The 25,132-nt window shown below is 36.2% G+C and overlaps 1 protein-coding gene and 2 long non-coding RNA genes across 5 annotated transcripts in view; 2 read left to right on the top strand and 1 right to left on the bottom strand.

Moving 5' to 3' along the window:
• Positions 1–25,132, top strand: part of LOC100749628 (autophagy-related protein 16-1) — a 608,083-nt gene that overhangs the window by 211,462 nt on the left and 371,489 nt on the right. The gene's annotated exons all lie outside the window — the stretch shown is intronic.
• On the bottom strand, positions 6,143–7,405 carry LOC117151181. The gene is made up of 2 exons (XR_004460918.1): positions 6,727–7,405; positions 6,143–6,631 (listed from the first exon to the last, which is right to left on the bottom strand). It is a non-coding gene; the product is annotated as an uncharacterized LOC117151181 (long non-coding RNA).
• Positions 9,727–24,839, top strand: LOC117151182. Its single transcript, XR_004460919.1, has 2 exons — positions 9,727–10,043; positions 24,561–24,839. It is a non-coding gene; the product is annotated as an uncharacterized LOC117151182 (long non-coding RNA).

Below are 25,132 nucleotides of genomic sequence, written 5' to 3'. Positions count from 1 at the left end.
CCGCGTTCGACGGATTATATAGTTTACCATGTCTACCGCATCCAACTTCCACAGAATGCACGCTCGTCGACGCATTCCGCTTATTAATGATAGAACGTCGCGCGCGGAATATTTACTTTCGACCACAATGTGAACAGATCAAAACGTCGTAATGCGTTCGACCGTACGATTATTGTTTATCCAGGATATTACGTTTAATTTCTGTTGCCATACACGCGTCGAAATAAATTAAGTTCGCCAGCAGTTCGTTCACCGCGATTTGCGGTTTTCCATAATTCTACTATTTATTGCAGTATCTGTTTCTCCGCGGTGAATATAATTTTGGTGTTTTTGCTAAAACTACAATTAAAACTACAATTAAAAGTTTAAGATATACGATACGACTGCTTTTGTAACAGAAATTTATTGAGCTATAGTTTTATAGTCGTCGTAATTACCATCGTATAATTGTTACTAATTACTGGGTTTAATTATTGTACCTGATTCTTCCTGTTCTTCATTTTTTTTTCTTTTGTCCGTTTTGCTTCGTTTTCACTGACAATGGATAACACGCACGTTACAATAACTCGAATTATTTTAAACTACTGTTAGAGATCTAATGAGATTTTATGAGAGATTTATGAGTAGTTACAAATAATGAAAGAATTGCTTTTCCTATATAAAGAAAATTTCCTTGGAACGAAGGTATTTAGACATAATGTAATACCTGCGTGTATTAAAAAAATTAAGAGCAGTGATATTATTCCCTTTTAATGGCTTCTTCCAAGATATTTTACACTTTACTGTAATTTATACTACTACTTATAGGCATATACACACATAAAATAACAATTAAACTGTCAGGCTTCAGATTAATATTTAATCACAGCACAAGTCACATTGATCAACTCCATAAATTAAACAACAAAAAGGATGAAAACACTATAAACATTATTCTTTCAAATTCATATTGGGATTTACGATTATTTCTACGATCTTTTTTCAACAAACAGACTAGTGGTAGGAGTAAATACGTTTTTTGAGAAATTGAGCAATAATTATATTTCTTTCTTCCTACATTTCATATATACTTATTTTACTACTCAGAAAAGAATTTAAACGATATTTTGTATGTCTGATATTCTAAGGAAGATATGAAGAATCACGGAGTACCAATATAAAGACGTAGACTGTGAGATTAAGGGCGGCAAAGTAACGTGAAATAAAAAACAGCAAGTGGATGGTCGTATTCAGCGCTGTAGTGTTAAATCAATTTCGAGCATCATTTGGAAAAATGAAAATGTTCTCGGGAAGGAATCAACTTTCTCAATAGGTAGTATACTAACCTCTCGTTGGCGTATTACGTCAAAACGAGAAGATCGTTCGACGAGTGTAGAAGAATATGCAAAAGAGGGAGTATCACGGGCAAAACGAGTCACGTATATGAAAATACAGGGGTAACGTCCGAGAATCGACGGCCGATCGAATATATTTGATAAGTCATAGCAGCTGGGTGATCCTCGGAAAGCGCGGTGATGGTGATGTCTACGTACTCGTTAAGTGGCGGCCAGGTAACTCTTTGCTGCGGACATGGAGAGGGAATCAATCGGTAAAGCAAGTCCGAAAGATCGGTTTCCTTTCTTGTCTGCTGGATCACATCGTAGCTTCGTGACTCTAACAACGCGCTAGATGATATCGAGCGCGTCGTTTCGAAATTATCGTCGAAGATATCGTAGATCGTGGATATTGTTATGATGGGAAAAAATGGACGAATTGATGAATTTTATTACTGAATGTATATTCTGGCTTCTGGCCTCTGAATTGATACTAATTCGCTACTATTAAAACCTATGAAGTGTTTATTAAAACCTAAAAAGTTTTATTTGTATTATGATTTGCAAAAATATTTATAAAAATTCCTGAGATACTCCCCTTTTTATTTCTTTTTAATTGCTTATAAATTTCTGTTTGTTTTTGTGAACCAGCATACTGTCTAGATTATATTATTTATAGTAGTTGCAAAAAGTATTTGTACACACTCTTATTTTCTAATGAAGCGTTTCATTTTTATTAGATTCTACGTTTCAGTTCCATATATAGTATCAAATTTCTATAATAATATGAAAGTATTACTAAGTGATACGAAATTTGTAATGGCTGAACTTACTTAACTAGTGTGCATATAAATCTAATAATAAATATAGTGGTGTACAGATACGTTTTGTCATTATTGCATATGTTAAGTTGTCTTCTAATAGAACTTGCCAAAATTTCGTTCTTCTTTATTAAATAAAGAAGTGCTTCTGTTTTTATATTCGTTAATGAATGTCAAAATATACATGTCAGATGCTCTTGTAGGTACCGTAATATACCCCCGGCGATAACATGATGACGTTAGAGCCAATTTAATTATATACAGGTTATCTTGGAGTAGAACAAAAGACATCCGTGTGGCGATTGATGTTCCTTACTATAGTAGAATCATATATACAATAGTAGACTTACTGCATGTGTGAGATGTGATAGTGTTTGCGACTCATATATGGATAGAATAATTTATTTTATTGCCATTACAAATAACAACGAAAGTTATGACACTCGAGTAATGAAGTAGTTGGCGTATCACTCGCTATCCGATTATAGTTGAGAAGCTCAGCAGAAACACTGGATAAAGATAAATTGCTTTGATCAGAACTAGCAATAAATGTTATAACTATTATAAAACTTAACGAGGGTGCAGTAAAATATCGATTATCCGGATAAAGATTTGCAGGATTTCAAATTCATCAAGCTTACTGATGATCCGATCAACAGAAATTCTTACTGAAAGTTATTTGTATTTATTATGGATGGAAACTCATCAAATTTAGTATCTTATATTTAAAGCTTTCACGTGAATGATCTATGTAACTCGTGCATAATTATCAATTTATCGAGATTAGTCGTATCTTAAGCTATATGTACAATCGCGTTAGAAGATTCACATTGCATTTAACTCGAATTTAACTAATATATAACGCGTCGAATATAGGTAATAATTTTGTCTTATTTTTCCATGATATGCCACTACCATATATCCGATAACTTGATTTCATCCAAATGATCAATCGCTTAATTTACTCGATAAAGATCTTTTACTGGTTATCTATTACAGCACATGACTGGAATACTAAGCAAGGGAATAATCATGGTGCCAAAGGCCACTTCGAGGTTACAGTAGCTTCTACAAACAACCCCATACCCCGATTGCGTTCTAGGATATAACTGCTGTTCATACATTAATATCTCCTTGAAGTAGTGATCCGTCTTCCTAAAGAGTACATAAAGGACGAGATTACTATGGATCAAATAGATAAGGAATATTGAAGGGAGACGGTAGGGAAAAGTATAAAAAGTTAATTTCTTTTCGGGTTTACATGTAATGTTTCGAAAATTTCGGTCTGTAGTGCATAACTTTTAAATTTCCTAACCACGGATTATTAGTTCATCCATCTATGGGAAAATTAAAAGCGTAAAAATATACAGGGCGCATACAACGCACAAAAATAAAAAAAAACACACTATAATATTTAATATGTGAAACAAATCTTTAAGATTTATTTGTTTGGTTACATTCACAAATAATATGAAATTTCATGAACATCCATAGTCCGTTAATAATTTAACATAATAATACAATATTTTATTGAATGTATTTTACTTGTAACGGTTCAATAATGTTCGTTTTTAGTGGCAAAAGTGAAATCCTATTAGGCATAAAATTGTATTCTTAAAATATGTCTTCATAATTGAGGCATTTCGTGCGCTCGTCGGAAGTCTGTGAACAGACATCACAGTTTTTTGATGCGTCTATCAATCTACTTCATGTTCTTGCCCTTAGGACAAAAGGGAGAAGGCAGAAGCCAATATCTCCCTTGTTTCTTTGAGAATCTCTTCATTCCAGTCGGCTAGCGATGGACGCACATTTTGTGTCCCAGGAAATAATTTCATTAATCCGTCATCCTCATTTTTCTTCAGATTTTTCATGAGATTACTTTATTTTCTTTTATTTCTTCGTTTAAGGAATGTCTATTATCAATTTTATTCGTTTCATATATTAAATATTTGAGATATTATGTTTTTGTATAATAAATTATATATTTTTTTAACCTTACTGTATATAATATGTACAATTTACGTTTCTAAGAGATTTTCTTCAAAAGATTCCAAGAAGAAAGTTAATAATTTAATACTTGACAGCCGTATACTAGTAGCGAAACCTTATTTTCCAAAGCACATCTTTCTACTATACTTTTACATCTAACTGCAAAGAAATTTTTTACCATCTTTGTTTTCCAAAAAAAAGTATAAGAAATTTCTCGTAACATTTACGTAATTGTATATCATAGAACACTATACGTTACAATTTTGCTACGTAGACTTAGAACATAGTTCTAATATTCCACATTTCGTGTTCTCGGTTGCCAATGTCCCTGTAATATCAGATTTACTCTCGTCATTACATCCGCCATTACGGGCAGAGATGGTCAGCTTCGAAGAAAGTATACCTCAGACTGAAATGGTTTTAATGAGACCTGCCGTGTCAATTCTGAAATATCAACTCAATATGTAACTACGATTTAACAGTAGCCTATTAATTTAATCGCTACGATATACACGTCCGATCGATTTGACTTGGTTAATAGGAAAAATGGAACGAATAACTAAGTATAGAGAGAATAAATGAGTATAAATGAGTAGGTGCAAGAAAGTAGCTGTCGTCCTCATTGGCATCGCACATGCTTGTTACTACGTCTAACAATACCTAACTGCTAGGGTTTCGATTTTAAATTGAAATTCGAATTGCAGATAGCGTTCGAAAAGTACTTTGAACTTGTTGTGCATCGGGAACACCAAGAGAGGATACGGGATGGAGTGCGGAAACACTCGACTGCACCACGATTGATCAAAGTGTTCACTTCGAAACGATGATGCATTGCTTCGCTGTATTTGCTTAGTAGTAATCGATCAAATTTTCATTCTGCAGAAGTTTTCCAGTCAAATGATCAGATCTGCTTTATTCCTTTTCTCTCTTTTTTCTCCTCTTTGTTCGCTTTCTCTAAGATACTGCAGATTGGTCTGATTTTTTGCGTTTATGTTTCAGAAGATGAAAATAGAGAAATGTCAAGTACCAGCGAAACAAATATTCATGTAAATTTAGATTGAGAAAGTTGTAAAATTTTGATATCAATTGAAATGATTGAAGCTTTTACGAGTTTCCTGGTATAAGAAACAAGCTTTCTGAAAGGAAGAATAAATCTTTACACCGTTTATTTACAGTCCGTTTTAATTTCGCGAATGCCACGCAGATTTACGTTCTCGATGGAAAGTTTTAATTAAAATCGGGTTCAACTCTGTTTGACGCTCTGGAACCGGAGTACATTGGGTGCGTTACCTTCACAATCAATTATTCTTATATTAAAATAGAAGGTTTTGAGACGTCTGGATCAACATAATGGATTAGCTTCATGTAAATATCTAAATTAACTTATTATAAAATTGGAATCCCAAAGTAGTGGCATATACTTTGATAGAAACAAAATATGGAAGTACATATAAGTTGTTCAATAATTTTGGTAAAAATATTAAATACCTAACAACCTTTCTTTTTACCTTATTAGTATATTAATTTTAATATGAAGGATGAGGGAAAAGAACATGGAATGTCATAAAATAGCTTTATCGAAAGGAAATCAATTTTTAATACTTTAGTCTACCGATAAGAAAGATTCGACGAATTTAATTTTGTATCATACATAACGTGAAATTTATATCCCGGAAATATGAACGAAAGAATAATTATTTTACGTTATCTTAATTTTTTTTCCAAGATAAACACTACAAAATTTACTACTACTCTATTTTGAAAATTCTAATTTACTCCTCTCCAAAAGTCTTTTTTACCACACCAACATTACCAACTGCAATAAAAAGCATTAAAAGCTACAGATACATTTCTCCCATCTTCGATGCTCGAAAAAATACATAAAAGTCTTTATCGAGTGCACATAGCTCACAAAATAGCGCATCTTAAAGTACGAGACGTAATTTTACTGTCATTCTCAGCAATTTGGAAGGAGATAGATTTCTATGTAATATAATATACACACGGCTGTGAGCACAGTTGTTCGTAAAACTGGTTTATTACCCGTCTAAGTAGACATTTCATCAGTATCGTTAACTACCGAATAGCAATGAAGACAAGCCAAAGCCCATTGCTAGTCGTTCGAAGCGTGACAGGATCCGATGTCTGTGGCGCGTTCCGTTTCATCTTCGCACCTGACTGTAATAACAACATCCATCGAGAGTTAATGACTTTTGCTACCTAGATCATACGATGTTGGGTCACAATTTCGCGCGTACACGCGTACTCCCAAATGAAGTTGGCGGAAGTCATTGGTGGAGTGAGACAGGAAGAGAGCTGCAACAGCTCCCGCGGGTGTAGATGGGCTGCAGGCAAAGTCCGTTAGTTCCACGTGTCGTTACGGTTTATAAGCATAGGATGCGTTCGACGTTGCACTACAGCGCGGCGGCGCGCGGCAGCTGAGTTCAATGTACCCGGTTCAAGTCAGCGAGTCGCTTTAACATCCATCCTCTCAGTCAACAGATATCTCTGAAATAGATGCTACGTTACTCTGGCGCAAGAAGAAGGAGGAACAGAGACTAGCCGGCCGGATATCGACTTACAATTTGACATGGACTAGGTACCTGTCACCGTTAAGTCCGAGCCGAAGAAAAATTTCGATCGTTCACCGCATATCGGCCACGTCTCTCTTTCCGTATCCCCCGTTTCAAAGCCACAGGAATTCGATCGACTCGCTTCTAAACGAAACATTCGTCTCGATTATCCTCGGCTGTCGCCTTGAACGTGCAGATCAAACTCGATGCGCAAGAAATACTATCCCTGGTCCACCTGGTCTGAACCTCGAATATCCCTCTCGGTTCTCTGATTTCCGACCAGCAAGAAGTCGGGACGTCTCCGCAAGTCTTAAGAGATCGAATCGAACGGCCATTAATTTACATTAATACATCGCGTTGCAGGTGGTAAGCCATTTGGAAATTTCACGGTGTTACTCAATCCTCGATTAACACGTCGACATTTCTCATCCTTGTAATTGTCACGCTATATTTAGCGTGGAGTCTTTAACAGCTTCCACTATTGAGCATTTAAACGACCGTATAGAGAAAGTATGTACACTCATATTTTATGGAAATGTGAATAAGGTTGTACATGGATATACTTGTCTCCTAAACAACATCTGTATTTCTGAGAAACTTGTTTTTTGAAGATGTACACAATATTGTTTAGAGATTTATTTTGAACTTGTTTCGAGATTTGTTTTTCGTATATTCTTCCGAAATATTTTATATTTTTTATGTTTCTATAGTGCAAATTTTTTATTGTTATAAATTTTCACGAAGGGAATGATTGATTTGAAAATTACATATCTACGCACTGTATTTCTTAAATATTATACGCTTATTATACTTACTCGTGACATTTTATTAAACTATGAAAGGAAGCGAATCTTCTGATAATATTCTTTTCTCGGCTATAAATTTCATATTTCAAAAGCAACCGTATATCAAAAAACGAATTTAGATACTTAGCGATTAATGTATGATTCGGTATAACAAAATCTTTATATTAATTGAATAAAAATATCTTAAATATTATTTACAAATTCTTGAAAGTTAAGAAAACTTCATTATCAAAAAGTCAAAGACCACCTAAAATCAAATTACGTTAAAATCGATTAAAATTCCTGTCTCTAAAATTCGATTAAAATGACAAACGTACGGAGTGTTTGCAGTAAAAGGAGAATCTTTCTTTTTCTGATTCGCGGCTGGTTTGTCCTCTGGATACTCTGAGCGTTCATCGCCAATTAAATGCGTCGATGTGCCGGCCCTTTTAATCGATCAGGGTTGGAAAAAAAAAGTTGGTAAAATGTGGTTCGTCGAAGAGAACATCGGAGGACTTTGTCCCGACAAGAAACCGATTCTCACTGTTCGAACTGGTTTTAACGCTCGATCGGTGTAATTTGCGAAATTTATAGTCCCTGAGAGTGGCGGTCGTGGTTGTTGGGAGAATCGCTGCGTTAACGAAGCTTGATGGAGCCAGCCGACATATTATCACGGACCGTGGCGCGGCGCACGACTGTTGTTAATTAATTATAATTCGAGTCGCGAAGGGTATTCCCCTTGAAGCTGGAGCAACGGAGCTCGACCACCGCCGACAACGTAATACTCCCATCGTATTCCTTCTTCTGATCCATGCTTCGTGACTCGAGGGAAACGTAGTCACGATAAATGAGACCGTGCGATGATGACGAAGCGGCTTACGCATGCTTTTCTTCCACGGTGAGCAGTTCAACCGACGTAAGAAAGAAGAAAGAGACAGATGGAGGAAGGTGTACGTATGTTATATGGATATATAAAAAGAAAGCCGGATCGAGAAGATGGTAGAGAGAGAGTTGCAAGGTATAGAAGAGTTGGTACGACGACTAGAGAGAAGCGAAGCAACTATGATAGAAATAGAGTGGGGAAGAGATAGAGGAGAGGCATTAAATGGAAGCGGCGAAGCGGGAAGAAGGAAGAGCGAGTAGAAAGAAGGACAGAAGGGAAGGGATGGCACGAACATAGCCGGATAGCCGCGTATAATGCATAAGAGAAGCGGGAAAGAGTAACGAACTGGCAAGGTCGAGCGTGGTAGGCCAATGTCTCGTCCTCGTAGTACGAGGTGAACCAGCGCTGCTGCAACTGCCTCCTCGTGGCTCGCTGCCGTTGCCACTGCCGCCACCGCCACCACCATCGGTCACTACCACCATCGGCCAACACTACATACTATCATCGACTCGTCGTCTTGGTTCCTCTGCTGCAGCTGCAACGGTCCAACACGCCGACCTATGAGGCCCGGGGAACGGTGAGCGGCAGGCCTTCCTGCAGCATTGCAAGGTCGCAACTATGAGAAACCGGCCAGAAGAAGAGGAAGTAGCGGAGTGGGAGTGACGCTCCTGTGGAACGCTCGACGGGAACGATACCGAGAGAGAGATACCATGAACTTGAAGCGGGGCTAAAGGAGCCTGAGGGGTAAAACGTGAAGTCAAACGTAGCGCTGCTATTGCCGTGGATGCGTAAATCACTCGCTTCTTTCACACCCGTGTTACGTAACTAATTCGACATCGGCCATTTCGGTCACGTGGCGAGATCTCACTTTCCAGAGCTCATGAATAGAAAACTGACACATCATTCTGACCTTTCTTCCGCGTTTCTTACAATTTTATGCTTTTTTGATTCTAGAAATAGGAAATTTTAGAATGATGATGGACATTGCGATGAAGCAGTTGGTTGTTGGGAAAGGAATTATGAGATGTGCATTGTGCTTTTCCATGAAAATCCTTATACTAGAAATTAATAGTATCGATTTTTGTATAAAAATTCCTGCATTAGGATTGATAATATCAAAATAGAAGAACAGTTATATTATGATTATATATGTTAAATCATATTACCAGCTATTGTATCCTTGGCTATATGAAGCATAGGTTGTTTGCTTTATTATCATAAGTAGTACTCTTTAGTAGTATAATACTTTTTATATAAAGTATCTCCAATTATACAAAATATTAAAAGTACGTATAAATACATTTTGAAATATAGGTATATACAAATATATGTTACAAATATATAAAGGAAATACGAGAAATCTCATTTCTCGTATAACTAATTAAAATACGATACCATCCTATATCCCTACATCCTTGTTATATCATCCGCATATACACGGTACCCAGACCAAGCTATAACTTTTCAATGGGAATCTCTGCTAGAATTCAACGAATCTTCGCAGAATTTCCGCCTTATATCCTCGATACGCTTAATGTTATACCATTCATTTCGAGAGTCCTTCACAAAACGGAGCTACAGTTGCCCCGGCGAACGAGAACGGGAGAAAGGGAAGATCACTGAATCGAAAGGAGAAGGAGCAAATAAAAGAAGGAGAAGCATAAACAGGCAGAGACGAAGTAAGTCCAATCTATCGACTCTTACTCGGAACGGGAGGATGCACCTATCTACTCTGCTCCCGCAGCGTTGATCGTACAGAGAGTTAGAATCTCCTTTATCTCTTTATCTCCCTCTCTCTCTCTCTCTCTCTCTCTCTCTCTCTCTCGTTCCTCTCCCTTCTCACCTTTCTCTATCTTTAGATATCTCTGTCTCTTCTTTTGCATATTGCATTTTGTGTCTACGTGATTAACTCGCATGCTTACCTAAACCTAATATACCGAGGAATGTGTGTTCGCACGGTTCCCCACGCGGAGAAGATATCCACCCATCGTTAATTCTCCGAACATCATAACGATGTCCCAAGGTAATTTGAAAATCCTCATTATCTTCGAACCGGGAGGAGCCTCCGCATGCACACGTAGTGCAGAGGGTATACTGCTTTTCGTGATCGAGCGTAGATCTTGAATCGATAGCCAACGATATTCGTCACCGCTCGAGAGAGCTTCGTATTATTCATTACGCGAAATCAGAGAATGGTCACGAACGGATTCATTAAGGCGCGCTAACGTACCGATCAATTTAATCCACAGAGAGTATGGTTTACAATTGATACAAGATGCTTTATTGAATAATCTGGCATCAGAACCTTATTCGGTTTAAACCGGTGGATCCCAATGTTCGAACCATCTAACTTTGCTAACGAGCTACACAACTCGAATCCGATCTTGGCGATTTCTCCACCAGTTTGATTGTTTGCCAATATAGAGTTGAACGATTATGATTGTATTCAATGAGATTCTTATTTAAAGCATCACACGCAAGTTGGTATATACCGTACTGTGCTGAAACAGAATTTGATTTCATAAATGAATGTAAAAGTACTTGGTCGTATTTTGAATCTATTGTTATCCTTTAACAAGTATTGAATTCAAGAAGTATTGGTAATTTGTTAAAAAGATGTTGATTAATTTGGTGTAATATTATGTGTGGTTATTTATCGTTTCGATAGGAAAAATTTCTTAGAAGCTCTAGTTAAATAATCATTCGACGAATCTACTATCTTATTGTTGGTATTTCAAGCTGCAAGCACTTCAAACAATTTTTATATAATTAGTATAACTCAATTTTAATAAATATAACGAGTAAACGTTATAATATTTATAACTATATATGTAATTCAAGACTTTATTTATTGAATTATTTTTTAAAAATTTTTAAAGCTGAAAGGTCTAGGAATAAATACAATCATAAGGAGAATGTCTAAAAATTTGTCTCCGTGTAACCACCGTAGACATATTTCATAAAAATATACAATTAATTGTAATTATAAAATCATTCTAAATGGCTTAGGACTTTTGTAAAAATACCATACATACACCGCGCTGCTGAAAAATATATTTTCTATTATTTTTCAGTTTAAAGCGCAATTCAAAATATAAATGGTCTTTCACCTTGGTGTTTCATGAAATATGCATACGAAACAGGTGCGTGCATGTATTTAATATTTCGGAGCCAGTGTAGCTACATTCGCGTATTAAATACGTTTCATTAAGGTAAAAAATTTCAAGTAAAGGGGCGTGTATAGTTTCTGTAGCGTAGCTTGCGAACATTGGTTTACAAGTTACTGTAAAATGAATTCTAAAAATATAGAAAAATAATTTCTGGAATTAAGTCGTCGGCGAAATTTTCCCACTTGTTTTATGTAGAAATCGAAACTGAAATATTTTATTTCTTATATTACAATTTTATTACAATTTTATTCCCTTTTTGATTCTCTTTCCTGGTGATTAAGACTCCAGAAGATATTAACTTTTATTCATTTTGATCTCTATATTTATATTTATCTGAAATTATATCTTAAAAGTGTTACATAATTGCTGCGTTTTATCTACTGCTTATGTTCTACGTGATCGTAATAACCTATTAATGTAGGGCTTGAAAGATAAGCGAAGAACGATAAAAAGCAAATAGTATTATTTGAAAGGCAGTAAAATGAAAGGTGCACATTTAATACTATACATCATTATGTTAACAATAATTGAACTGTTATAGATAAATTAAATTATATTAATGTATAGCTACTATAGTTGCACGGAAATGGAAGAATTATCTGTTTGGATATGATTATCGAAATTTCATAATAATTTGTCAAGTATATATCTAAAGATAAAATTGAATAATTTTAAATTTGCGAATATTTAAATCTGCTGAATGCTGGAAATCTATGTAATCCATGAAATTGAATAGTTAGTTTTTGAAATATTTTTAGTATTTACGTTTATATTTCAACTTTGTTAGGATTATACGACGTTTCAGCGCTCGTTTCAACATCAAATTAAAAAAAAAATAATCTTTCTAAAAGATTAAATCGAAAATAATTGAGAATTAACTCTTGTAAGAGAAGAAGTTTTAGATTTCCTTTCCATAAAAATGAAACCTTTTGTAATTACATTTTAATTAAAAATGCGCAATTAACGCGAAGAATAAAGCGTCATCCTATTTTCAAAATAAAAATAGTAATAAATTTCTTGCAACAACACGTTTAATTGTTAGTCCTATCTTCACAATTTTACGATCATACAATTCTTAATCATTTGTTACCTATAGTATTATCAATACATGTAACATTTTTAACACAACTGAAACAATCAGCAAACGATGCACTGGTCGTTCGCAAAATATTTTTCGAGGCCGTAATGAGCTATTGAACGGTTTTCAATACAACACGATACGATTAAACATTTTCTCTTTACAATTTGCGCTCCATTTCGTTTGGAGCTATTGTAGAATGGCCGACAAACACTTGCGCTCATCGACTAATGACAAAATCGTTGTACAACACCACCCAGATTATTTCCTCCTTGTCGTTATAACAAACGCTTTTAGTCGCGAAGCTACAAAACGAACAATAAACATCAAATTGCGCTTGCGCGCGTTCTGTTGGCGGCGTTGTCCGTTCGCGAATCGGTGCTATGATACATTAACCACGAATCATAGCGGCGCGATTCGCGGCGTGCGAGAGGCGCGAGTTCGGTTTTGCCTCTGCAAATTCTATTGGCCTCCGTGCGCGTATTTCTCCGTCGAAACGGTTCCTCGTGTCTCGATTATGGGCAAAATATTCGACAAACAAAGCACAGTAGCCGTGCAAATACTCTTTGTTCACGGTGGTCGGCCGAAACTTCTCTATAACATGGCTCTACGGCATTGTGGCAATGTTCAGACCCGTCGACAAAAGCAACCTTTCCCTTTGTTCTTTCTTCATCTATTTTCCGATTATCCTGTTCGTTTCTCTCCTCCCACTTCTCTCTCTCTCTCTCTCTCTCTCTCTCTCTCTCACTTTCTCTCACTTCCTCTCTCTCTCCGATCTTTGCTCTCCGTCGCTCATAAACGAACGATACCCAACACAAGCTTCACGTGCATACAACCCAATCTCTTTCGTTTACCCTCTTTGTTCAGCTTTTTCGTTTTGAGAATATTTACGCTATCGCACGGCCTCGTTTGTTACCTGCTGCGGCACGGGGCCGATAATTACGTTGCGGCCGTTTGTTTTAACGCTAATAACAACCCGTGACCCTCGAACGGCCACTACAGCCCCCCTACTGTCCCGGTGGTTGGTGCAAACCAGCGGCCAGCCTCGTGAATCCTCTCTTTAACCTGCTGCGTTGTTTTTCGTTGTCCTTATGCATTCGTTGTGCAGATATTTAATCAAGCCATCCATAATTTCTCGATCGCCGATAAGGCGGCATAGCTATTTCCTCATAATAATTAATTCGGCCCGCGTCTCCTCCGCTTGTAACGGATGTGATTACGTCTTCTAGTTCCTCGTTCGCCCATTCACCGTCGTGTTATTTATAATTGAACTAAGCCAATTGCGTACCATCAGCACATCCTTTCTTGATTCATTACGCTTTGATCGTGATTACCGACAGCTTTACGGACCAACGCCATAAGCCGCCTTACGTGTAGCTTCTATGTTGATTTTTATACACATGTGCTTCTAACACGTTTTATTGCAATTGAAAGTGCTGATACATTTAAAGGGATGTGAAACACGTTTAAGTGAATAGCAGCTTACGCGATGAAACAATCAGCTTTTTGTTCGATAACATCGGCTTTTCTTATTTAACGACCAGTTTTAATATTTGTTTTATACTCATTGCGCGTTTTTTCTGGTTAACGTATTTAAGGTTTAAATCGCCTGTTTTCAGATACTTTAGAGAGGTAATCCGACTTGGTGCATATTTGATGCGATGCATTATATCTAGGTTTGGTAAATAAGATTTTATAAAATAAGTACCGGATGATAAATCCAGGTAGAGTAATCTTTTTAGGTATTTGTTTCATAAAAAAGACGAAGCATAGGGAATATCTGCTTTAAAAATAAACGTGAAAAGGGAAATAAAAGAATTTTCCGTTGCTAATGGTAATTCTTTGTTTTCTGAAAATAAATAGTAAGCAGAAACATGTGAATTACCTGTAACACCGTAAAATATTTCACTGAAATATCGTTAATTTTCTCTCTTACATATCTGTGCATGAAATTGTTATTCCCCAGTTTGTTATTTAATACGTACAAAGCTCGTATCTGAAATTTGATATGTTGAAATGAAATGTATAAAACAACAGAATAATCGTACTATGTACTTACTTCATTATAAGTTAATATAAATGGATAACTATAAATTAGATTAAATTAGAAACTATCAGTATTTTATTACCAACGAGAAAATTGAAAGCGTTTGTGCAAAAATAGATTATTAATTCTTCCAGGATCAAATTCTTCTTTGACTGTGGGAAAAAAATTTTTTTAATCAATTGTTAATAGTAAGACACGTTTTGCCGTCTTTTTATGTCGTTATAAGAAAGATGTAATAGATGACAATCTAAGATCAAAAAACGGATATATTTATCATAAATAATCATTTAAATCATAAATCAAGTGGAGGTACATTAAATTTGTTTAAAAGAACGTTTTAAAAATATACTCGGTATAAAAAAATATAAGCTGGGCGATTACCTTGCTTCGACTGATTTATTTCATTTTAATGTAGAGAAATCAATTGGGGAGCTCAATAAATCAAGAGATTGTTTCTTTATGGGTAGGGATTTAGAGGGAATTTTACGGTTACCTTCACGTTTTTCAACGAAGCAGTCACCACTTTCAACATCACTTGTAATGCCAGAATCATTATCCCAAATCATCTGCCGTTATAGCTCGTTGAAGCCATCTAGATAGCTATTATGGCGCTACCTATAAAAAAACAGCTACATAAGTACTCCATACATAGCTTCATTTAGAAAAAAAGAAAGCGAGATGAAGGTACTTCGAAATCTTCTTTACATCTGTATTTGCGAAAAAAATCTATTACCATCGCATTACATCTCCGCCTGTGACTATCCACTTTTTATAAATAGTGTTTCTCAAGGAACCTTCAAGCCATAGCGACGTTGATTCCTACGACCTATAGTTTCACGCTGTATATATACTTCCTTTCATAAGTATTAAGATAGTTATAAAAATAAAGGTAAACTCAGAAATTATTCGAGAATTATTGAAACCATTAACGTACAAAAATATACGATGAAGACTGTTCATTCGCTCTTGTAGCTAAGTCTTGCGAATAATTTTTAGAAATTTTTAAATCATGAACCTCGCATGAATGCAACATCATGATCGACTGTTTCCTTGATAATAATTTAATCTAGTCATCCTATTTCATATGAGACTGGACTAAATACTGGTGAGGTATTCTAATACCTATGAACGTGAGTGCACGTATGTGTGTCTCCCTATTGATTTGATGGAAGAACTTGCGCTCGCTGGGATAATAGAGGTCCCGCAACAGAGACTTCAACAAGAAAACAAAAAAAAAATGAGGGGAGGAAAAGGGAAAAAAATTCACGTTCCGAAGCGTCTCGAGATTCATTAGGGCAGTAAAAGCGTCGTAAATTGAGAGCTGTCCGAAGAAATTTAAACCGTTCCAGGGTGTGACGATCGTAAAGCGAAGGAGGGCCCGTGGTAATTGGCAGTTTGGCGCGGCGAAATACTTCAACGTCCCACGCTAATTACCTAAAGTTAAGCGTTCGTGCTGTGCCAAGTTGCATTTTGCAATTCGTGGAGTGCAATCGACGCTGGGTGCTCATCGCCCGGCCGTGCACACGGACCTAATTCGTGGCCGATGTACCTATGTGTACCTCTGCTGGCTCTGCTGAACCAGCCGCCGCTTGCTCTCGGCTTTAGGACATCGTATTCAAATGTAACTACGTGCTGCCGGTGACGGCGTAATATATAAACTTGTTATATGGAAATAGATGCGTGTTTTTACTGGCTTTCCACCAGGACCAGGGGCGGAGGCAAAGTCATCCTTCCTCTCTCTCCCCTTCCTCTCTCCCTCTCTCTCTCTCTCTATCGTGTTTCCTTTCTCCCCCCTCCCTCTTCATCATCACTCTCTCTTTCTCTTAGTCTTTCTCTTTCTCTGGCAACGCGGTTATGCAAGTCAATTTAAATGGGCTGCCGGCATCCCCCGGTAGCTCGTTACCAGTTTGACGTTAGGTGCTCGCGTTCGACCCGATAACCGGCCTGCTAATTAAGCACGTTGTACTTTTTGGCCTTGTTGGTGCGATTAGTTGCTCAGATACGATTGGCCGGACGATCGTCGTTACAGTTATCATAATTCGGAATCGCGCAGCCCAGCCCTGTTCATTTTCTCGATCCGTTTCATGGGACGTTCCATCGAGCCGGGTCGAATAGTGAAAACCAGCCTGCTTTTGTTTTTACTCTTAATTATCCGTTATTATAGCTCGCGGCGCCAGTCGCACTCTTCAAACTACCGAGGTGCCACCACCAGCATTTAATAATACGTCGCGGTAATTAATCTGACCTCATTAAAAGCGCCCAAGGATTTTGTTGCGTACTCTTCTCGTATTTACCTTCGCGAAAATCCTCGTGTAACCTTCACGATGACAGCAAGGTTAAACGTTCCTATGCAAAATACACGACGCTTTGTGTTAAAGGATCGCGTTTCGTGTATCACTGAATTTCTTGTCACTTTACGCTGCCCTTCGTATTCTTTTTATCCCTTTATTACTACTCTTCGAACCGTGAATCGTAATTTTCTTGAGAAATCACAATCTATTTTATTCTTGCTGCTTCGTGTGTTAAGAAGAAGGAGCTTGTAAAAGGAGCGCTGCTATTTTTTGCTAGTATTTCAGTAAACTAGAAAGATATGAATTGTACGAGAAGCATTATAATATTCGAAAGTCATGCAGGGAGTAAGATCCTTTTTTGCTGTAAATTATTTTAATAAATCAACGTTATATTATTGGATGATTCTTTCAGAGAAGCCGGGCAAATATTGTTATTTTTCATAGTAAATCGATATGATCTTTTTGATCAGTTCTCGACGATCTACTTGATCAGTTAAGTTAGGTATACATTAAAATATTAGCAAAATATTTTATTTAGCAGCGACTAGTAATCTCTACGATAAAAGTCTATGAAAAGATATAAGATGAAAAGACTATTATTATATAAAACTCTGCGGGAAAAATAAAAAAAGTTCTGGAATTTTTTCTTAATTTCCGAAAGCATTTATTTAGGTGCCTGGAATAGCATCTACCTTGAAACGTTTAGGATTATTATACTAAAGACTAACCCCGGAGCCAGTCATTAAGATTTCTTTGCAGATTACCGTACATGTACGTTTAACGCTGTTCGATATTGTATTTTTACCAAAATAAAAATTAGTGAAATTATTAATAAAAATTAGACAAGAAGAACACTTATTTTTAAATATTTTATTAAATATACAATATTCTGACTAATACAATTTTGCAATTAAAAATACAAAACATAGCGAAGAACATTATAAAAAGCAGGATCATAATAAATAATAAGATCATGATTAATAGGATACGTTCTATTTTTTCTTTCTTTCCGATCGAATCCTTCTTCTACATAAGAAGTTTAGATTCTGAACAACCACAGTATTCCAAACAGTGATTACATTTCAGAAACGTTATTGGAATTACATCACAGGTGAATTTCCTTTATTCATTATCAATTGAAAGATGCAAAGTTTTCTCTCTGAATACATCGTCCTGTACGAATTTTAAAGGAAGTCTCGTGGAAATAAGGGGATTCACGAAGAATATTTTAAAGCCGTGAAAGTGCCTTCCGGAAATATTTAGAAGACTTTGAATTATTCAGTCGGTATCCGCGGACAGATCGACGTGGAAGTCGCTTCAAGCAGCATATTAATATGCCCGTTGCGTTTAACATTGAAATTCATTTTTCACGAGGCTTCAATTACACGTATAATTAATATAGTTCTCGCATCGCTCATGAATACAAAATTTTGTCGATCGCTTAATAACATACCATTGTAATAAATAGCGATAGTAATGAAACACGTGATGATAAATTTGACTAAACTAAACTAAAGGCATTCTCTGTAAAGAGGTTGTAAACAAAGATATGATCATTCACTGTTAAATTTGTACCTTTTTACAACCGACTTAGTACACGTTTAATTCAATGAAAATGTTTATCGTAAACAATGTTAGTCTATAATTAATAACTTGTAACTTGTCAGTTTGCTAGTATTATTAGTAAGTTACTACGTGAAAGAACTCGTAGGAGGTTAGTGTGACTCCGTATAGCTGCAGCCACATTCGCTACGACTAATATCGAAACAGTGATGATACAAGAAAGTCGTTCATGAGGATAACTTTATATCCATTGGAATCGGGCGATTTTTTTGTTCTTTTCCATAGGAATAGTCAGGTAGCGGAATTGCGTTCGGGCAAGTAGACTGCAACGAGCGATAGGAGGAGATATAAAGTGGTACTTTGCCTCGAAGAATCCTCGATTCTCTCGACTCGATATGACACTCGAGACCGTCCTTTCGCTCCTGATGGCCCTCCTTGTCGTTCTTGCAAGAAGGTAATTTAAAGCGAAGAGTCTCGCGGCAATTTTAACACCATCGCGCCGAAAAGGATATAATAGATGGGAAATTGCTTACCGGAGGAAAGGAACGATGGGGTGCGCGCCGCGTAATGAAACATCGTTATAAAAGTACTCTTTATTAACGAACGCAGGAAGAGATCCTTAGTTTCTCGGCCAACGAAATGGAATTCCGGAGAAGCTGATCCTCGAACCGGTGCACGGAATGTCCGCTCGATGAAATTTTATTCCGTAACAATGAAGCACGTACTGCTTCAGCCGATACTAGCCGGATATAGCCTCCTCCTCGAAGATAACAAAGAACTCGCTCTCTCTGGCCTTCTTCGAACAGAGAAGGCTTGTCGTTCGACGTTATTAACGGACGAAAGATTTGATATCGAACCACCAGGTGGATGCAATACACATTGCACATTACCTTCGATACAGATCATAGGTTTCTTTTTACCAAAATTATCCAAATCCTCGCTTATACGTACTCACGATAAAATATCGAAAATTCTTTTGTAAGCAGAGATAAGAAATTGGATTGACGATAAAATTAGGTCAGATGGATATATATCCAGATCTTTACGCGAATATAGTTAATTCGTGTGCGAGACTTTCAGAAATCAAACTGACCAACGCCAGTTTCTACGAATTCCTTAGATTCATTGTTCAAATGGACAATTAATATTCAATATCTGAAAAAACAAATGACTTATTGTTATAAATTTATTTATCGTATGTACGTGGTATAAATAATTATAAGTTGCAAATGTTTGGAAAGTTATGTTTGTAATCGTGATTTCAGTTTATGGATTTGATCAACATCACATCTGAACGACTCATATATATACAACTCATGTATATAAGAATTTTTGGCGACTACAAATAAGAACTAGCTAAATTATTTTATATTACGTCTTCTTTCATAAATCGCTAATAGTGGAAGTGATATATATAGCATCCTGTATAAGAAGATGTACTTGCATGGAATTCAAAACATTTCACGTGCAAATCTCGCAACTAATCATAAATGATAAATGCCACGTCCATGTTAATTCAATTTTGGTCGAACTCGATTCTCAATCACTGTCAAGGAGCGATCGTGTTCACGCTTAAATCGACAAATGATGGACTACTGTTTTTCGGAAATGCTTATCAATAATCGTATCAAAACTAGAATATAAATTGTACTTGACTTTTGAGATGACCTTGTTCGTCTTTATAAACTGAGGGATATCAATCATATTTTATTCTAGGAATTTTCACTGTAGTCGTTATGATGTACGTTCTATATCCATTTCGAGTATATTTAACGATTCAATAAAACTAATACGAACTGTTTAAGTATCTATAAATAATGCTGAATATGAAGGATTTCAGTGAAACGAGTAAAGCAATTATGCTACGGATCTATTTCCTGTTTATTTTATTAAGTATATATTCTTTGCCAGATTTATGTTAATATGGAAATTAATGTAGGAAGAATAATACATTGGTTAATTTTTAATTAGGAAATTTCTTTCTTTCATATATGTATCTTTAAGAAGCTAAGTCGATCGACTCTGTTTTTTGTAAAACTTTTAGATTTGATTATCCAGGTATATGATTTATGTTCGACTTTTAAGAAACAAATGACTTATAAAAGCGAATTCATTTATTTAAGGAGATGAAATAAATAACTAAATTTTAGATCTTGATTAATAACATAGAATAAATTTCTCCATACTTGTCAACAAACACTATGACAATTAAGAATTAACCCGAGTGGTTTGATAAAGTAGATTAAGACTTGATTGGTCAGCCCAAGTGAAACGAACTACAATACAAATCACGAATTTCTATTTCCACTCCACAATATAAAAAACAATTTTTATTAATTAGAATTCATCTTTATCAGTATGTTGCGGATATTTATGCAAATTCGTATTTCTGTGAATTTAAAACCACAGAAACAGAACCTAAATAAAAATTCGTTCAACTCCTCACGTTTTGCTTTGAAGCTTTTGAAGTATTTTTGTATATTTTTATGTACGCATTCAAATGCATGGATATTCACAGTCTATTAATCAATGGAAGCATCGATATTAACATTTCTCGTTAATTGCAAAATACTTTTATCGAAACTTGATACATATATCAGTCCATGTTGCAACATCAACGTTACGTTCGACTATCATTAACGTTATGAATGCACATGTAGATTCTGTGGCATTGCCAACGCACGGTGGAGGTACGGATTCGCAGTCCCTCGATTCTCGAAACTGTCTCGTCATTTATCTCGAACGTTGGTAGCTGTCGCGAAAATAGTCTGCACTGTGACTATTCGTATCCGTTCGTTCATCTAACCATTTGTCTTTCAGTAGGCGTCGCTATGTCAAGCACGAATGAGTACGCAGCGGGTGAAGTCATCCCAAGTAGATCCTTACGCGAGATATGACGAACATCTTCCCTGTACGTAGGTACGTATACCCCGTGGTACGTTGATGTCGTCCCGAAGACGTGCGCTTTACTTTCCGCGCACGTATGCACGTACAGACCATAATAAATAGCGTGGAGAAGTTCGCCTGGCAGAAGGATAGAACGGGAGGGAGATAAATACGGAGAAAGGGGAGCAGTCGGCTGCGCGATAGAGGGAATAGAGTAAACGAGAGAGAAGGGCAAAGCCCCGTTTGACTCAAGAAACCTTGTATTTCCGACACTCATTACTCGCGTGACTGATGACACGTGAATGGAGGCGACAAGAAAAGCACGCTCGTGGGCTCCTTTTCTCCCACTCGATTCCTTCTACCTTTTTCTTCTCTTCATTGCTCCTTTTTTCCCTCATCTTCTCTTCTTCTTCTGCTGTCGCGTACACGAAGATGCATCGAGGCCACCCCGTACATTGGCCCTTTTCTTTATCACGCCTTTTCTTTCGAGCAAACCACCCGCTCGTCCTCTCCCTCTCCTTATTTGTTTCACTGTGCGGCAATTCCTCGACAAACGCGAGTATTTCGCATGCAATCCACTATCTTACCTTGGCTACGTGGTTATGAGTTCCTCGTAGACACCTCCGTGATGGATTCTATTTCCTTCGACGCCAGATTACCGCAAAATATTCTGTAGCTTTCAATTCTACAGCTATTACTCATAATTTGTCGGCGGAGCTCCTTCGCCCAAGGTCCTGGCCTCTAACTGCCTCTGGCCTCCAGCGACGAATGTTAAACGACACTTTAGTCTCTGCCCGCGCTCTTGGATAACAAAATGCATTAAAGTGGTTACGTTATTATGCACGGTAAAATTGTTTGACGTTTCTTGTTCGCTATAATTTTCCAATTTCAGACCGTTGTTTGTTAAGAGGAAGGTACAAATTTCTCTCGAAGCGCTACTATGCCGCATTTACTTGATATTTAATGTGCACTTTATCGTGTTTTGTATCGTTACACTATTTTAATTGAAACTTTAAACAGGAAACAATTATAAGATGCGATTAACTTATTTCAGGAGAATTATCTATCAGCTTTCGTTAGTTTCAACCAGATTTGGATATTGTTTAAACAATATATAATTATGTATATGTTAATTCGTTTAAACATGAAAATGATTTTTTTCTATTAATTCATTATTTGGCTGTCAAGTGAGATAATTTTCTATCTGACTTTTTATTTATATAAATAGATTCAGAAATAAAAATTCTTCAAAGTATAGTCATTATAATTCTGTTATGTCCAAGAACAAATTGCCTTACAGTGTCTCAAATGCGCAGATTATGCAGTGTCTTATTCAAAGATAGCTGAAATAAGAACAGTTTTGAAAGTATATAGATACTTCTGTTGTAAAATAATCTGTTGCTAGTTTTATTGTTTTATAATTAAATTGTTTTCAAAACGTAACATTTGAATCTCCGCATTGCTTATTTTATTTAAAGGTGTCATCTAGATTAAAAACTTACTTGGAAACTTACGTGTTCATCTAATCTTGATATAAAATCAAATTATTTTCTGCAATTTATTTTTAATATACAGATGAATTAGTTGAAACACATCATTTATTACGCCAACTTGTTATTTCTTATTTATTTTCAAATAAAATGTACAGACGCCTATCAACCAGTCTAATAGATTTTAAATAATATCCAGAGTGCTTATATCATTGTTATTACTGGGTGGAGCCACTTATGGTATTTTTCTCTCTTCACGAATTTTTTCTTTCCCTTCTACCTCGTCATCAAAGGCCTGAGGAATCAACACATTCTCGCAGGAAGTAATCATCTCCTCTAATACCTATTTCTGACGTATAAAGCAACATTAACCAGCTTCTTATGCCGTAATAACGGATGTAATCTTGGAAAATTTTCTTAAGCTCCAGAACTTAATCTGCGCCGCATTAATCTAGTCCGACATAAGAAGAATTCTAGCATTGCTGTAAAACAGAAAATATCCGTGCTATGTCATCATATGATACACTGTACCACTATACGTATGCGAATCAACATATCCGCGACAGCCGCATCCTTCAAAGGGAGTTTACCTTGCTACATCTCTTACGTCATCTGCGTATTTTTCTCATTAAAAATTGTTATAGAAGCCTTCTATGTCCAAGAAAGGTATAAAATATGATTTCTCGTTCCGATTTTATTCCAAGAATATAAAAATTCGATATAGTAGAAGGATCAATTTTGACTTTAATTAATTTTAAACCAATGTCATATGATTTAGATTGTTGATATCGACTAATATACCTCTCATATCTTGTCTCACTATAAGTGACTTATTTCCATAGACCAATTTTCATAAATCCATTCCTTGAGGGATAGATAATACTAAGTTCATGACTAATAATACTAAATTCATATTTATATTTTTATAAAAATAATTAAGAAATATAACACTAATAAAAATAAAAAAGAGAAAGGGACGTGTAAAAGGAAATATATTACATTTATCAACGATCTGTTAAATGTCCATTCCCTGTTAACCAATTCCTTATTAAAATTCGATCCAATATGTTGTTTATTCTGAAACGATATCGAACAAATACGTATAAAGAGATTATCGATCGCATCGATGTAGCTTCTAGCAATAGAATCACTTGACGATCAGGGAGGGATCAGACCATATTATAATGCAATCAAGTATAGGTGGATGCGCTCACGCGAGACCCCGTAATGAGTTCCCATGTTAGAGTATCGCGGCAGTTACTGAACGCGGGAGGCTACCCATCATTGTTTACTGCATTCTCCTCCCCATAGACCCTGACCGCCCTTTCTCCTTCATCCTCCGTCTCTTCCTCTTCCTTTAACATCGTCTCACGCCTCAGTCTTTTGCTAATCTATTATTCTTGGCCGAGCTGCTTCATAAACTGCTTATCGCCCCCAATCAAGCCTCGAAGACGTGGGTAGGTGGATGGGACAAGACGGCGCGTTAATCAGATCTATCCTCATCTTCCTCTCTCTCTCTCTATCACACGCTTTTTCTGTGCCCTGTCGGTGTCTACACTGTGTGGCTGTTGTACATACGGAGCTTTGCCTCATTTTGCTCTGCTGTGTCTTATTAGGACAGGATCGATAAACTGCTACTGGCCGTGATACACGTTTGTCAAAATCCCGCAGGTGTCTGTAGCAAGCCACAGATTCATCCCGCTCCTCGGTCTTGACGAGCTCTCTACCACCGGAAATTGAAAACAGGAACGAGGGAGAAAATGAATGGCCATTGCCTGGTTTTGAGCGAACTTTCCCTGGTGGTTGAAAGGTGAAGTAATGAGATATTTATAGTGAATTCGTGAAGCATCAAAGTGATATTAATATTGGAATTAAAGATAGATTTATCAAAGTTAATTATTATAACTTTAAGTTGCTATTAGGTTACAATATATAAAATATCCAATTGTATATAGTTTTGATTTTTTATTATTTATATAAACAGATATGCTCATAAACTTTAACAATATAAAAATTAATAATAGTAAAATTAAGATCATATATAAACAAGAAAATCTGCAGCTTAAACATGACACATGCAAAATGATACGTCTACAAAAATAAAAGTATTTGTTGAAAAAAGGATGAAGAGAATTAAATATTTAATATATCACAGTTTAATGAATTTATCAAGTCCTCGTTTCATTTCAATTGCAAAATAACGTGATCTATTAAAATACTATTATCACTTCCTCAATTTCAAT

This window comes from Bombus impatiens, unplaced genomic scaffold (assembly GCF_000188095.3).
Source record: "Bombus impatiens unplaced genomic scaffold, BIMP_2.2 scf_0102, whole genome shotgun sequence".
Taxonomy (NCBI): Eukaryota; Metazoa; Arthropoda; class Insecta; order Hymenoptera; family Apidae; genus Bombus; species Bombus impatiens.
The sequence above is the reverse complement of the archived record's forward strand: the minus strand, read 5'-3'. Positions and strand labels throughout refer to the sequence as shown.